At 48.9% G+C, this 15,052-nt stretch overlaps 1 protein-coding gene across 6 annotated transcripts in view; it reads right to left on the reverse strand.

The window, feature by feature from the left end:
• The window catches only part of ARNTL (aryl hydrocarbon receptor nuclear translocator like), a 107,604-nt gene that overhangs the window by 66,988 nt on the left and 25,564 nt on the right, over positions 1 to 15,052 (reverse strand). For 4 of the 6 annotated variants that reach the window (XM_043902653.1, XM_043902665.1, XM_043902616.1 and 1 more), the window contains exon 2: positions 7,894 to 7,966. The exons of 1 other annotated variant lie outside the window; for it this stretch is intronic. The gene's annotated coding sequence lies outside the window, so the exon portion shown is untranslated. Of the gene's footprint in view, positions 1 to 7,893; positions 7,967 to 9,778; positions 9,801 to 15,052 lie in introns of those variants that run through there. One more of the 6 variants, XM_043902626.1, reaches the window with a different exon arrangement.

Raw genomic sequence — 15,052 nt, forward strand, 5'->3', positions numbered from 1 at the left:
GCTTCCATTTCTTCAGCTATATTAGGTACAAAGCTCAAAGAGTGCGTATTTCTCAAGCTATTTCTCAGGAATTTGTCCTAAGCAAACGCCCACAATTTGCTGTCAATGAACTTTACAAAAACTTAACTATATCACTATGTATTAAACGCTTATCATAAAGATTTAAAATAAGATGAGCAACCACAGAATCACTCCTCTGTGCCAGGTGCTATTCAGACATTTGGCACCTGGCATCACCAATGTAGGTCACACAGCCTCTGGGCAAGATTCCAGTGAAAGCCTGTCTCACAAATCTCCCTCCAAAACAAAAAAACAAAACAACAAAGAACTTAGAGTCGGCATCATAAAGTTGTGCTCAGCCATTTTTTTTCCAAAGTCAAAACAATAAAAGAGACGTTTGTGTTAATAATAACATCCAATAATGACAATAATATGCTAATAATAATATCTGCACACAGTCTGCAATTCACAAAGTGCTTTTCCTACACTACCACCTCATTTACTCCTCACAACCTTTAATGGTGCATTTTAGACTTCGTATGTGGTCCAGAGTTATTGACAACGCTACTTTTTAAAAACAACGGTAAAATGATAACAGATATTCAGCATTTTCTACATACCGTGTACCGTGCTCAGCATGTTTTCATCTCACCCTCACAAGAGCCTCACAGAGGTGATTACTATGGTCACTGGCCCATTTTACAGGTGAGAAAACTGAGGTTTAAAGAGCCTGGGTGGGTTGTCTTCGGCCCCACCACTAGCAGGCAGGGTCAACACCGTGAAGCATGTCTGCCTCCACACCAGTATGCTGAGTGTCCCAGAGGCCATTTCCCTGTAAGCTGATTTCAGTTTGTTGCCAGCATGTTTGGAAGCCGCAGCCAAGTCCTCGGGTCCCCATCCCCACCCCACCCATGCCCACTTTCCCAACTTGGTCAGAAGCCATTTTTATGTTTCCCACTCAAAACCAGCATGAGACACTTGGAGCTCAGCCAGCCTGCTCCTGGAGAGCCCTGGAGGCCTGGTGAGGTGCCCCGGGAGACCAGCCTTCCCTGCTGCCACCAATGCAGAGCAGCCTGGTGCCCTGCTAGCCTGCTGGGGTCTAGGTGGGGCTTTCACATCCCTGTCGCCTGAGTGGGGTCTGGGAAGGGGGTCCTGATAGTCATAACAACCCCATGAAACAGTCGCAGGGGTACCAGAGTGGGGATGGGGGAAAGGGGAGGTGCCTTCGGCTAGAGGGAGGAGGAGCAAATCTATTCAGCTGACAGCTCTGTTGTATCTATTATTCAGAGCCCCACATCAGACCCCTGAGACAGTGAGGCGTGGTGTCTAATGTGCACAAGGATAAATTATACAAGCGAAAGCATCAAGCAAGAAACACACAGATACAGAGTCGGCAGCACAGGCACCCACACACACTTGGAATCACGGAGCAGCTGCTTGCAGGGCAGTGACTCCTGTCCTCTTACCCGCTCTGGGGCCCCCCCAGTCCTGACTGCACAAGATGCTATCTGCCCACAGAGGCCGCACCAGGGATGGTCCCAAGCGGCTGCAGGAGGGCGAGGAGGCAGGCACACAGGTCAGGATGGCCCGTGGTGGTCAGCGCCATCCCAGGTGTGCGCAGGTAGGTCCAGAGGAGCAACGGAAGGGCGAGGGCTCTGTCCTAGGGGAAGAAGGGGGTCCACTTTCTTACACAAGGATGAGGATGGGTTCACAAGGTGGAAGAAAGATGAAGGGACAGATGCTGCCAGGGACAGACGCTTCCTTAGCACCACTGACTAGGACATGGAAACAGGAGGGAACAGTGCGGGCTAAACTGTGAGGACCCCCAGGGAGTTCATGTTCACAGCCCAGACTCTTGGGATGCAAGGGGCAAGGAGATCCAGCAGTGAGTGGCTACCTGGGCGGGCAGGCTGTTGGTCAACTCTGTGCTAAGCTCCTGCCTAGAAGTCGGGGCTTAACAGGCTGCCCAGTCAGTGAACAAAACATTTACTATAACCAAACACATACATGCAAAATGGCCTCTGGGATGAGGGCTAAGGATGAGTAGGAGGATGGGCTGCCGAATGCCTGGAGAAGAACAGGCGGGAGCGAAGACCCAGTCGGGCTCCTGGGGTGCAAATCCTGTTCTCATGCCTCCAACTGATCTGGACCTCTGGTCCTCTGAAAGGTATCTGCGGTAATAACGCTAACCCTGACCTCAGCACACACTACCGAGGCTCTAATACTAAGTGGTTATCCAGCCGGCACTTTGACAGTGCCTGCCCTGTGGCGAGCAATCAACGAGCAGCATAAAGGGATCACAGTAATGGTGATGATAAGACCCAGGTTCCTTATCGAGGAGGGCAGGCAAGGTTTCCTAAGAAGAAATGAATCAGCTGATATCAGACAGGTGAAGGGGCATGAACCAGGCAGGGCAGAAGGAAAACGCATTCCATGCTGAGGGAACAGCTTCTGGGAAGTCCCCGAAAGGGAAAGCAGCAGCAGCATCAGTGTTTCCAGGCGGGGAAAGCAGCCCAAGCGCTGGCTGGAGCACTGTGGTCAGCAGGACACCTCTGGGGGGAGGAGGACTGCTTCTTCAAGGAAGCCTTCCTGGACTACTTTAAGCTCCCAAAGAGAAACTGCATTCTCGACATAATTTCCTGGTTCTGTGGCAGAACCTGGGAGTGAAGGAGAGCCAAGAGCATGAAGCTGAAAGCCCCACAGGAGAGCATGAGAAGGTAGCAGCTGGCACTGAGGTGTACTGCAGGAGCTCCCAGGGAGGGGAACGCGGACGTGGGCCTGGCATCGCTGGGCTCACAGCTGCTTCCTGTTTGCTACTCCTCAGTGTTCACTGGGAAAGGTCCCTGGTGGCTCAGTGGTAAAGAATTCACCTGCAAAGCAGGAGATACAGCAGGAGCCGCGAGTTCAATCCCTGGGTTGGCAAGATCCCCTGGAAAAGGAAATGGCAACCCCCTTCTGTGTTCTTGCCTGGGAAATCCAATGGACAGAGGAGCCTGGTGGGCTACAGTCCACAGGGTCACAAAGAGTTGGACATGGCTAAGTGACTGAGTGTCCACGTGCGCACATACACACAGTATTCACTGAGGACTTGACAACGTTCCAAATGAAGATAAAGATGCCATTGGGGCCCTCTACAAAGGACCACTGGCCTTCCTCATCCCCCAGCCAGAAAAGCACTCTCCGCTGGACTGCACAAGGGAAAAGCTGTCAGTGGTTAGCAAGAGTCATTACTTTGGCTAATTTAGGAAATTTGGGATCTGTCCAGGAAGCTGGGTGGACCTCATTCTTCAGCATTCCATGATGGACTATTTTTCATTTTGAACTGCTTTCCTAGCCCATCAACAACAGGAGTTAAAAATACAAAAGTCAGGGGCAAAAAATATAGAGAAGTTATGTTCCCAAAGCCTCCATAGGTGGGGAGATGCAGTAGGCAACCACAAACCCCAGCCCACACCAACCTATCCTGCCATCAAAACTGAGAAGCTCAATAACCAATGAAACTCCAATTTCAAATACATTTGATCATGTTATAAATTTGCTGTTTGGCTGCACAAACAGACTCTGGTGCCCTCACTCTTTCAACAAAGACTTCCTGAGCCAAGTGTTCTGTGCTGGCACCAAGAACCCAGAGATTGTGTGTGTGTGTGTGTGTGTGTGTGTGTGTGTGTGTGGTCTCCACCCTTAAGGAGCTCAGTTTTCTGAGCCTAACAGATAGTAAATCAACAGTTACATCAATAAGTGCTTTGGGAGACAGAGCAATGCAGGGTGTTCCGGGAGCCAGGAGGAAGGTCATGTCCAGGGCATAGAGAAGTGCAGGCTGGGGGGAAGGTGTCCAGAAGAGCAGAAACCTGAGCTGAGTTACTGAAATGGGGAGTAGGGGAAGGGTCATTCCAGGGAAAGAGCCCAGCTCTGGCCAAGGCACCAAGGGGTGACAGCTGTTGAGAGGCTAGGCTGAGGTTAGAAAACCGGGCTACGGAAAGAGTGAAACGGGGAAGGTGGCTGAAGGCCAGTTATGAAAAGACTGCAGGCCTGCTGAGCCGGCTGGGGTTCTATTCTACAAGCAATGAGGAGCCCCTGGAGAGTTTGGGGGGTTTTTGGCCATACGGTGAGGCATGCGGGATCTTAGTTCCCTAATCAGGGATTTGAACCCTTTGCATTGGAAGCCTGGAGTCTTAACCACGGGACCACCAGGGAGGTCTGGCCCCTAAAGAGAGCTTTCAGCAGAAGAAAGCCTCGATAGATGTGTGAGTTAGAAACTTCATGCTGCGAGGAGATGGGGGTGCAATTAGGAAGACAAAAGCGGTCCCAGGAAGGCCAATGGAGAGGCTATTAAAACAACCCAAAAGAGGAGTCCTAAGTGAAGGCGTGGAGAGAGAGAAGGAAGGAGGGAGGGGTGAAGGAGAAGATGGGCTTTTCCAGACGAGATAAGGGGTGGAAGATGACCGTGGAGGGAAAGCACAAAGCCAAGGATGACTCCTGCAGCTGACACGCCTGAGGAGGTTTAAGTTCCACCTTAAGGCAGGCACTGCAGGAAGACCGACGCACTGGGTACCAGGCGAGGGCTGACCTGAAGCACCCGCAGGACCATAGCTCGGAGCGGGCAGTGGGCGCGGGGTGGGGGTTGCGAGAGGCTCTGGGCATTTTCCGGCGACTTCAGGATACAGGTGAGCAGTGGATGAGCTCGGCGGGGAGGAATACTGGGGCTGACCCGCGCGGGATCAAGCAAAACCTTATTAAGCTAAAGACTGAGAAAAAAGAACCGGCACGGCAGGCTGCGGAGGTCAGGTCTACAGAACTGCCGAGAACCAGGGGGCGGCAGGGCAGACAGTGAGCAGCGGAGGGGCGCGAGCGGGGAGCGCTCAGCTCCACCAGAGGCAGGAGGCGCCTCTGACACCCAGGGGGCGCTCTGTCGGCGGGGAGCAGTTAGCTGGTATGGGCAAAGGCAACCGCACCAAGCCTAGCAAAGAGAACAGTAGAACAGTGTGGACGTATTCGCAGTCATCCCAAAGAGCATTATTCCCGCTTTCTTCAGAGCCTTATCCTGCCTGTCTGACCTTAGATCTCACCCCCTCTATTCTGTCTGCCCTGCTCATGCATCTGCCTCATGAGGACAGAACTTGTCTGGTGTCTCCTCCATGACCACAGTGCCCGGCCCAGTGCCTGGGACACCCAGGTTAAGCTCCTTGTCCCAGGCTGCCTGGTTCACTAGAAACAACAAAATTCAGTGGGCACATGCTACACACCCGATACCTGGATGCTGGTGGGGAACAAGACAAAACCGGACCCTGCCCTTGGAACCTGAAGTTGGAGGTGAGCAGACAGAAACTCAAGTATTTCAACAAAAAGCAGATTATCACTGCCGCAGAGCTAGGACTGGAATCTGACTGTCACACCTTCTAGTGAGATTTCTTTTCCAAGCCCAAGAGTGCTGCCTTCTCTAAACTAAAGGGACATTTCAGCTTGGGGAAACAGTCAAGAAAGTGTTTGAAGTTTGGCCTTAGTCTCTTCCAGGGGTCCCACACTTCTGCCACTGTTTTAATAGACTCCTAAGAAGTAGGAACACCCATTGTAGGCTCTAAATATATAACCTTAAGAGCTCATGCTGTCTCCAATCCTTCTACATAAGACAGAGGAGCAATTCCGGATTTAGGTGGGAATTAGGTGGAAAACAGAAAGCAGTGCAAACCAGAGGTCAGATACTCTGGGTTCAAATCCCTTCTAACCTCAGGCAGGTTACTCAGTCTCTTGTAATTTGATTTCCTATTGCTGAAGTGGAAACACAAATGCCTCTGTAGTAGGTTGTTGCAAAGATGAAATAAAAATGATACCTACAAAGCACTCAGCACTGTGCCTGGAACTCAGTGAGATTTCATGAAACGGAGGCTGCAAACCAGTTCCACCTGTTGCTTTTATGACTCCATCTCTAACTGATATATTTGTGAAAACCAAGCCAAAAACTACTTAGAATTCAAACCCAAGAACACTCAAAGTGTTCGAAACATAAATTGCTCTCTAGTTAAGTGACTTGAGGAATTGTCTCAAATTCCCATACTTGGGCAGACTCTGCAGTAAGGAGTTTCATTTCCATTTCTTGCTCTATCCCATTTTCTCCTCCAATTCAGGCAAATGCAACTATTTCCCCAACAGATCGCATCTTGTCTCATGGCAGGGGTCCAGACACGGACTGGATTCCACTGGTGCAAGTTGTAGCAGAGCTCGGAACGCCACACCTCAAACAAAGCGTAAGAACACAATCGCAAGCCCAAGGTACACACAAACTCCCAAACACACTTGGCTCCAGAGAAGGACAGGAGGACTGGTCACAGCATGCTTTTCTTGCCTCAAAGCTAAAAAGCTTATTTTGGCATTCAGATGCTGAAATCTTTGTATCTCCTTTCTTTTACCACTCAAACTCTCCGTAACTGGTCTCTTTTTACTCATGTCTCTGATTCTTAATCCCTCGTTTATGAAGGACCCTGTGCAACCTCGCTGCCTTCCCCCTTCTGCCTCCCCGCAGCATGTTCTCAAGGCCAGCTGTAACCACCTTATCACCAATACCGCAGCCTTCCCTCAGGTCCCTTTCTCCCTGGTCTCTGCTGCCCCATCCTCTCTGCTTCCTGAAACTCTCTCCCCCCTTGGCTTTTGGTTCTCTTCCAGCTTCTGTTTTTCCCATCCCAGAGTTATGCACACTCACTAAGGCTCAGCTCTCGGCACATCACAGGGAGCATTTATTAATCCTATGCTTCTGTTCTACATCTCTAGGCCTACCCTTCCCAGCTCAGGTGCTGGCCGCGCATTTCCAATGATCTATTAGACATGTCCTGTGGATGAACCACTGCCACCTCGAATTCAGTATATCTAAAACTGGATGCACCAACTATCCTTCTGCACCCTGAACAGCCACATTTTGGTCAGTGGTTATGAACTATCAAGTTTAAACTTTCACCTTCCTTGGCTCCTGTCTTTAAAGTCTAAGAAGACCACAAACCCTACGTTTCTCCCTTTGCACTCTCTCTTCTTCTGGTCCTTTGCTCCATCTTAACCACCGTTAGCCACATGACTTCACGCCTGGACTGCTGCTGCTGCCTTGGAACAGAGCTTATGCTTCTTGTCCAGAATGCCCCTAACATGTTACTTCGGCCATTTTACTTCTTTGCTCCAAATAACTTCAATGGCTTCCTACTGTCTCCAAGTGTCTCAGCCTAGCACTCAGGGTCTAGAAGAGGGGTGGGCAAACTATAGCCCACAGGCCAAATTCGGTCTACTATCTGTTTTTGTAAATAAAGTATAATTGGAACACAGCCACACCATCACAGACATATTATCTGTGGCTGCTTTCCCGCTACAATGGCAGAGTTGAAGAGCCATGATAGAGACCATATGGCCTAGGAAGCCGAAAATATTTACCATCTGATCCTTTACAGAAAAAGTTTGCTGACCCTGGTTTACAGTAATCAGCCACCAGCAGCAGATCCTGCCAAACTTCTTACTCACCACTCCTTTGGATGAAATTTTTGTTCTCATGGGTCTTTTGCTGAGTCCACTTTCTTTCCATCTTATACCCACCTTCTCAAGCCAGAAAAGCATATTTCATCCCCCAACTGGACTTGTCCATCCTTCAGAACACAGTCAAGCTCTGCCTCTCTGTGAGGCCAGCTGTATCCATCCCCTGCACCTGGGATACTTCCCCTCTGGCCTCTCTCTCTGTATCTACCACAGAAACATAAATTGAGATCCCCTTCTGCAGATCTTTTCCACCTATGCTGTAGGCTTCTCCAGAGTACAGGTGCAGTACCCTTCACAGAGCAGTACCAGTGATAACGACCTTGCCCTTCATTCCAAATACCAATCCTTGATAGCATAATTCGGTAAGAAGGCATCAAACAAACTTACCAATGAAGGCCTAGCATTCCACATTTGAAAAGTTAAGCTTCGGTCCAAAAACATGCACGTTAGACAGCACCACCTAAAAGCCAATGAAATAAGAGTTTAGCTTTAGAAGAGAACATTTCTACATTTTCTTTAAATTTACAACTCCCAGTGAGTTTTGATTCACTGTCCTCCCAGGCTGTCCATCTCTGCCTAGAAAATACTGCTCATCCTTCAAATCCACTGGACAGTCTCTACCTGGAAGCCACCCCACTGTCCCAGACAGGCCAGGCACCCCTCCTCTCAGCTCCTGTGGAACTCTGGTGAGACATTTATGGTAACACGGGGTACAATGTAGCATAACTTCTTATTTGTGAATAGGGGTCCTTAGACTGTACTCTTGTGAAGAGGAGAGATCTGATAAATTCACCCCATTCCTTATCCCTACTGCCTAGAATACTATGGCTATTTAGATAGTTCTCAATAAATATTTGTAAAATGGGTGGAAAAGTTAACCCACTCAATCCATGAAGACATGCCAGGCATCTAAAATTCTGCTGGACCAATATTGTCATCCTAGAAATGCATGCTTCAATCCCACTGCTTTTAATAGGCAATGGTTTAACAGGAAGGATTAATGAGATTAATCTTCTAAATGCACACCTTTGGAATGCCACTTCCCTGAGCAGAAACCTTTAGAGGCTCCCAGAACCTAAGAAGGCAAGCCCGACTCCACAGGCAGGCTGCCAGGCCTACAACAGCTGGCCCAGCCTGAGTCTGCAGCCTCAGCTCATGTGGTCTCCCCCAGTGGACCCCTCACTCCAGACAGAAAGGACTGGTGGCCAGTCCCTTCTCTCAGCATTCTTCCTCCCCTTCTTGCCACATTATCTCCTTCTATACTATACTGACCTCCATTTCAACATCTTGCTCCAGACCAAGGTCATGGTGGGGCCCAAGAAGGTTTTTTTTTTCCTTCCTTTAGAATTGTGTGTGTGTGTGTGTGGTGGTGGTAAAAAACACATAACAAAATTTACAAGCTTAACCATTATTAAGTGTGCAGCTCAGTGGCATTACATACATCACACTGTTGTGCAAACACTACCATCCACCTCCAGACTCTTTTTTATTGTCTACAAAACTGAAATAACAGCTCTACTTTCTCCTTTCCTCCCTGTCCATGGCACCCAAAACATTTCTGTGGAATGAATGAATGAAGACATGAATAAATCTGACCTCAGTCCTCCCAACAAAAGCCAGAAGTACTATCTCTTTCTGCTGGACTCCCATGGTACTATCTTCACATCTTTCTTAGACCTATTTCCATCAGTCTTAAATGACCCTTTTTGCATACTTGTATTCTCCTTCAAGGCGGGAACTACTACTTATTGGAAAGGCTGAGCTTGGGTGCAAAAGCGTGCATTTAGCTTCTCCTCCATGTCATTAGATCTGACGGGCAAGTCTGTGTCTTCCCCATATAGCTCTTGCCGTCAGTGAATCACCCCCTCTTGTTGACATCTCTCTTCACTTGGCTTCCAGGCTAGCGTTCTAGGCTTTCCACCCACCTCACTCACTGGCTGTTCGTTCCCTTTGCTGGTTCTTCCTCGTCTCCCCACATCTTAATGTCAGAAAGCCCCAGGGCTCGAATCATAGTTCTCCTTTCTGTATTCCTTCAATTGGCCCCTGGGTGATCTCACCTAGCCTCCTATCACCTATACATGAAGGATGCCCAGATGTCTCTCCAAGCACAGGTCTCTTGTTTGGACTCCTGGCTAGTATACTTTACTGCTTGCTTTAGGGAAGATGTCAAGTAGAGAGGAGGTCTCTGTGAGGTGTATTTGATGTATCAAACTTGACACATCTCACATAGACCCCTGACCTTCCCCCAGACCTGCTCTTCCCAGAATCTTACCAATCTCAGTTTAAGGGCATGGTCTCCTGGTCTTCTAGTTGCCCGGGTCAAAGGTTTGGAGTCGCTCTCATCTCCTCTCTCTCTCCAATCCTCACCAAAACTGGTTTTTACCTTCAAAATAATGGGTTGGTCAAAAACTTCATTTGGGTTTTTCCATAACATCTCAGGAAAAACCCAAATGAACTATTTTGCCAACTCAGTGTATTCAGAATGCGACCATTCCTCACCTCCTCCACCATCACCACCCTAGGTTATTGCCAGAGCCTCTAACTGGTGTCCCTGCTCTCTCTGCTTCTGTGTTTGGTGTCACTGCCAATTCCACCCATAGCCTAGCCTCAATACAGGAGAGAGTCTGCTATGACGGAAGTCAGATTATGTCACTTCGTCGGTTAAAATTCTTACAAGCTTTCCCCGCAAGGACAATGCCCAAGGGATAAGTGTTTCCAAAGTAGACTGGCGGGCCCCGGGGTAGGCTGATGGGCGAGGCAGGGTCTTCTGGCCAGTGTCCCCCTCCCAACCATCTATTTCGTGACTGGCAGTCCTGATATATCTCCTATTATCTGACTCCTTAAATAAAAGATACTTCTTAAAAGGAGAAAAGTATAATTAATCAACTTACTTTTCCAGTTAGGATACCACAAGAAGCCATTAACATTCACATTTCTTAAGAATTCATAAGAAAGACATGTTGAGTCTGCCACCAATTCATAACTCATTTCCAAAGAAGAGTTAGCCTTCTGGAGAAGAGCTATTGCCCGCTTGGTGCTGGGGGTGAGTCCTCCTGAAGCCCCCTTCACTCACCATGCCCTGTCTGTCTGTCTCCTCCAGATTCTCTCTCTCTCTCCTTGACCTGCCTGATGCTGTGGCTGGAGGTGAAGTCCAAATGAAATAAGAATTGAAGGACTTAAAGTAGCTCAGGTCTTATCCATTCTCCTCAGAACAACAGCAGCAGCCTTTCAACCAGTCTCCCCAGATCTACACTGATGGTTTAGCCGCTAAGTCAGGTCCAGCTCTTTTGCGACCCCACTGACTGATTTTCAGCCACAACCTCATATAGTGATAATTTTAAGAAAACCTATATTTGACCAAGTCCCCTGCTTTATAACTTTCCAAAGAGCTCCTGGGCTTTCCAGGTAGCACTAGTGGTAAAGAATTCACTTGCCAATGCCGGAGACATAGGAGCCACGGGTTCGATCCCTGGATTGGAAAGAATCCCTGGAGGAGGAAACGGCAACCCACTCCAGTATTCTTGCCAGAAGAATCCCATGGACAGAGGAGTTTCAGTCCATGGGGTCGCCAAGAGTAGGACATGACTGAGCATCTAAGCACACACACAGAGTTCCTACATTGCCATATGATAAATTCTTCAAAACATATTACAATAAACCATAGTAAATATTCTTTTTATCTTCCCTAGATACTTTTATTCTGCTTTCTTCTTAAAAAGGTCTTGCTTGACCCAACAGGGGGGTGGGGGTGGGGGTGGGGGTAGGGTATTCCATCCAGCTCAGATTAGAGCAATCTTCACCCCCACAACAGCCGATAGAGATGTAGTGCTCCCAAAGGCCAAGCACATCACCCAAGCTGGACCACCCAGAGCCGTTCTCTAGAACTGATATATGGATGCAGAGAAAGGAGTTCTCCCTTCTCTGGAATTGCAACACTGGGGCTATCAGCAGCGGTGCCTCCCCAGGGAGAGAGGCCTGTCTGCAGTAGGAAAGACTGATGCTAACGCACAATGAACGGGAGGCGCCAGATGGACGACCAGCAGTGTCAACTCCTATTCCGGAACCTCCTGCTTTTGTGAACTCCTGCAGCATCCAGCATCCTTCCCGGTTATGGAACCAGTAACTACCCACTCCTGCCTCTAGGAGCTGGAGTCCCAGCAGGCCCACTGTGACGCTTTCTCTATCTGCGCCTTTCTCCACATTGGTTCCTCTGCCCGGAACATGGGCGCCCTGGGTTTTTACACAGCAACCAGGCTTCCCCTGTGAGGTCAGCCCTGAAGGCAAGCACGGCCAGTCCAGTCTTACTGACGTGCTCTAAAAGGCCTGGAATATACCCACTGGGTTACACCCACACCCCACCCCTGCCTTCCCAATCTTCGAGCTCGCTGCCCAAGCTAGAAACCTCAGACCCACCTGGTCTTCTCAGACTTCCTCAAGGCCCACGTGGGTTCCCCACGTCTTCTTTCTGCCCCGTGTCTGCTGTCACAGTCCAGAGCCCCATCCTCTCCTCCCTGAGCTGAGGTACCAGCCTCCGGGTCTCTCTGCCCCTCCCCTTTCCCATCCCTCCACACTGCGGCAGAGATGAACTTCCAAGAGCCCTTCTACCACCTACAGAGTCAAGACCCTGGTGTGAAGGCCCTTCACGTACGGGCTTCCACCCAATTGTCTAGTTTCTCCAACCACTTCCACTTCCAGGAGGATGCAGAAGACACACTTTCCCCATTTCACCTTCTGTTTACAATGAAAACTCCTACATGGGACACACAAAACAAATGCGAGAAGATTCCGAAGGCAGAGTGAAGAAGGCAGCCCAGGGAAGGGGCCTCAGGCCCCGAGGAAGGACAATGTGGTGAGCGGCCCACAGTTGCTTTTGGTCCCACTTGGAATGGAAGAACCTGGAGATGCCAACAAGCACAGACCAAAAAGGCTCCAACAAAAGCTTGCTGCCTGCAGCAAGATGGACAACTTTTAGATAATAACTGCTCTATATCAGCCAACACCACAGAATAACCCATGGTCCCACCCATACCCATACAACGAAGGGCATGACATCTGTAAAAAACATCTATAGCTAACCATGTGCTTACTGGTGAAAGAATGAAGAAGGGCTGCCCCCACGATCAGGAATAGATGATACTGTCCATTCTTAGCACTCTCACTCAACCAAGTACTCCAAGTCCCAGCCAGCACCAGAGGCCACAAAAGGAAATAAAACAAACAGACCGGAAAGGCAGAAATAAAACCGTCATCTCTATTTGTAGATGATATGACTGTCCAGATAGAAAATCTTGATGAATATAACCAAAAAAGAAAAAAAAAAAGCCTACAACCAATGAGTGAGTTTAGCAAGGATGAAGGATCCAAAATAAAAACAAAAACTCAATTGTTTTCCTGTATACTAGCAATGGACATGTGGACACTGAAATTAAAAATCTAGTATCATTTACAATCACTAAAAAAAAAAAAAAGAAAGAAAGAAATACTTGGGTGTAAATATAATTTCTTGCAGCAAATCATTCTAGTCTATTCTGCCAGGAGGGCAGGAACAGTGTATATTTGTTTCCCTCTCCAATGAAACCAAAATACTGAGCCAGTGCCCAGCACCTAGAAGACAGGCAATATTTGTTGCCACAGCTCATACTCTGCCCTGTTTAAGATAGACTTTCTTTCCCTTTATGCTCCTAGTGGGAGCATCGTCCACTAAAAAATTCCCTCTCTCATTTCTGCCTTGGCAGGTCATGATTGCTAAGGAAGAACCAGGGAAGCTGTTTCTGCTCCCACTCCAAAACACACTTATGTTCTTACATTACACACAGCATGGACTAGAAATGGCCTCTCCAGGCTCCTCTCTCTCACCCAGAGGGAAACTGGGTGCCTTCCACATCAGCCCGAGGGTGGGGCCCTGAGGCTCAGCCCGAAGACCCCCAGCAATGACACGAGGCTCCTGGCAGTGCTATCCCCTCCAGACTCTGTGCTGAGAGGAGCCACAGACACCCCCCCAGTCCCACTGCCTAAAAGCTCATTGTGAAAAAGAACTGCCTATCTGTGCTGAAGGAAGTACTGTGGAAGAGAAGAGGCTATGAGAGATAGGTCAGGCCCAGAGGGTGTCCAGTTTCCAAAAACTCTTCCCCTCTTTTTACTTCCAAGGGTTGAAAGTTGAGTGTAATAGTCATTAAGCAAAAGCCACAATTTCAGAACCATCCTGAGTCCTTTCGGTCCCACCCCACCACCCATTCCACAGCAAAACCTGTTCCACTTTCAGAACAGAGCTCAAATCCAACCACTTTTCAGCATCTCCACCACCACCTCCACTCGGGACCTAGCTGCTCTCCTCTCTCGCTGGATAATGCCAACAGACTCAGCTTCTCTCCCTGAGTCCTTCCTCAACACAGCACAGTGAGCCTTTCAAGATATGACTCAGATCATACCATTCCTCTTTCAAAACGCTGCAGTGTTCTGGCTCTCCCTGTCACTCACAAAGCGACCAAGTCCTGACAATGACCTTAGTGGCCTGGCCCCCTTACTTCTCTGCCCTCACTTTCCACCACATCTTCACTTCCTCCTCACTCCACTCCAGGCCCCCTGTTCACCTTTACCTGCTGTTCCCATGCCTAACTCTCTTCCCCAGTTAAACCCGTGACTAACTTCTTCACCTCGTTCACTATACACTATACCAGGAGTTTATCCATCTTTGTGAGCTTGTCAGACTCCTCTGTTCATGGGATTTTTCAGCCCTCTAGGCTTCTCTGTTTATGGGATTTTTCAGGAAAGAATATTGGAGTGGGTTGTCATTTTCCTTCTCCAGGGGCTCTTCCCAAACCAGGGATCGAACCCGCATCTGCTGTGTCTCCTACATCGCAGGTGGATTCTTTACCTGCTGAACCATCAGGGAAGCCTGCCCACCAAAATCCATTTCCTTTTACTTGTAAGCACATGGCTGGACTACATCTCCCAGCTTCCCTTGCAGTTAGGCGGAGAAGGCAATGGCATACCCACTCTAGTACTCTTGCCTGGAAAATCCCATGGATGGAGGAGCCTGGTAGGCTGCGGTCCATGGGGTCGCTAAGAGTCGGACACGACTGAGCGACTTCACTTTCACTTTTCACTTTCATGCATTAGAGAAGGAAATGGCAACCCACTCCAGTGTTTTTGCCTGGGGAATCCCAGGGACGGGGGAGCCTGGTGGGCTGCCGTCTATGGGGTCGCACAGAGTCGGACACGACTGAAGCGACTTAGCAGCAGCAGCTTGCAGTTGGGAGTACACATGTGGCTGAGTTCTGGGTGTGAGGGATGCAAGGCTTCTTCCACACTGGCCTGTAAACGTTCCCACAAAGTCCTCTCTCTTTTTCAGCTGAATGGGAGGGAATCTGAGGGTCTTGACAGAGACACAAGATAGAAGGAGTGTGGGTCCCTCAACAACCATCAGGAAGGATGCTTGCTAACCAGGAGCAGCCTCACTGGAACTTTTCTCTATGAGAAATAAAAGTTTTCTTGAGTTGACACAGTGAGATTTGGGATGTCTGTTTCCTATCTGACCTGACAACTT

The sequence above is a fragment of the Cervus elaphus genome, chromosome 1 (assembly GCF_910594005.1).
Source record: "Cervus elaphus chromosome 1, mCerEla1.1, whole genome shotgun sequence".
Lineage (NCBI taxonomy): Eukaryota > Metazoa > Chordata > Mammalia > Artiodactyla > Cervidae > Cervus > Cervus elaphus.